Source organism: Peromyscus maniculatus, chromosome X (assembly GCF_049852395.1).
Source record: "Peromyscus maniculatus bairdii isolate BWxNUB_F1_BW_parent chromosome X, HU_Pman_BW_mat_3.1, whole genome shotgun sequence".
In the NCBI taxonomy this organism is placed as follows: Eukaryota; Metazoa; Chordata; class Mammalia; order Rodentia; family Cricetidae; genus Peromyscus; species Peromyscus maniculatus.
Window position 1 is genome coordinate 124,751,028 of NC_134875.1, and position 1,687 is coordinate 124,752,714.

A 1,687-nucleotide genomic window follows, 5' to 3' on the forward strand; every position below is an offset into this window, starting at 1 on the left:
CTTTATGTGGGCTCTGGGGATTCAAATTCAGGTCCTCACGTCTGCACATCAAACGATTTACCCATTGGGTCATGCCCTCGGCTGCCATCTTATTTATTTGGGTCAGGGTCTCTCACTGGCTTGGAACTCACCAAGCAGGCTAGGCTGGCCAGCAAGTCCTGGGGACTCTTCTGTCTCTATTTCATTCCTCACCCCCTGGCTTATTCTGTTTATGAATGCAGCCTACACTCAGTAGGAGGGGACGGCATAAGCAGAGGTCACTGGGGTCACTGACCAGCAGAGGCTGGTTAACCTAGACCCGAAGAGCAGCTAGACAGAAAAGGACCCAGCCTCTCAGGAAACTTCTCCAACCTACTCTAGAGGCGACAGTGAAATAATAATTAGTAATAATAGATAAAAATGAGAAAAAAGCATCCAGGCCTTTGCAAATGCTTGTCACCACTCAACAGGCCCCTGCCCTGTATCTGACACAGTGTACCAGGAGCTGTGGGGAGATGTAGACTCATCTAGAAATGAGCTCTGTTGGAACTATTTCTATTCCTTAACTACCATATGGTTGTCATGTGTCCAAGAATTTTTTAATTGATTGACATCAAAGAAAGAGATGATGTTCTTGCTGGTCTTAGAAATGTAACAACCTGCTGGGCTTTTTCTTTTCATTTCTTTTCTTTTTGAGACAGGGTTTCACTGTGTAGTTTTGGTGTTTGTCCTGGATCTCGCTTTGTAGACCAAGCTGGCCTCGAACTCACAGAAAAATGTCTGGCTCTGCCTCCCAAATTCTGGGATTAAAGGCAAGCACCACCACCGCCCGGCTCAATTTCCATCTTATTAATCAACTTTGCCATTTAAAAAACTCAAAATGAACTAAAAGTTTACAAAAGAAGATGGAGTCTACGGCCATACCACCCTGAACGCGCCCGATCTCTTCTGATCTCGGAAGCTAAGCAGGGTCGGGCCTGGTTAGTACTTGGATGGGAGACCGCCTGGGAATACCGGGTGCTGTAGGCTTAAAATATAATAATAATAATAATAATAATAATAATAATAATAATAATAAAGAAGATGGAGAAATCTCACACTAGTGACTTAACAGTACACCTGAAAGCTCTAGAACAAGAAGAAGCAAAGTCTCCCAAAAAAAGAATAGATGCCAAGAAATAATAAAATTGAGAGCTGAAATCAATAAAATAGAAACAAAGAGAACAATACAAAAAATTAATGAAACAACGAGTTGGTTCTTTGAGAAAATCAACAAGATAGACAAGCCCTTATCCAAACTAACCAAAAGACACAGAGAGAGAATCCAAATCAACAAAATCAGAAATGAAAAGGGGGACATAACAACAGACAATGAGAAAATCCAGAGAATCATCAGGTCATATTTCAAAAACCTCTACTCCACAAAACTGGAAAACCTAAAAGAAATGGATAATTTTCTGGATATGTACCACATACCTAAGTTAAATCAAGACCAGATAAACTATTTAAATAGTCCAATAATCATTAAGGAAATAGAAACAGTCATTAAAAGTCTCCCAACCAAAAAAAGCCCAGGACCAGATGGTTTCAGCGCAGAATTCTACCAGATCTTTAAAAAAGAGTTAATACCAATACTCTCTAAATTGTTCCATATAATAGAAACAGAAGGAACATTACCAAACTCCTTCTATGAGGCTACAATTACCTT

The 1,687-nt window shown here is 40.1% G+C and overlaps 1 non-coding gene across 1 annotated transcript; it reads left to right on the plus strand.

Moving 5' to 3' along the window:
• The first annotated feature begins 889 nt into the window (after positions 1–889).
• Positions 890–1,008, plus strand: LOC143271112 (5S ribosomal RNA). Its single transcript, XR_013048336.1, has one exon. It is a non-coding gene; the product is annotated as a 5S ribosomal RNA (ribosomal RNA).
• Positions 1,009–1,687: the final 679 nt, after the last annotated feature.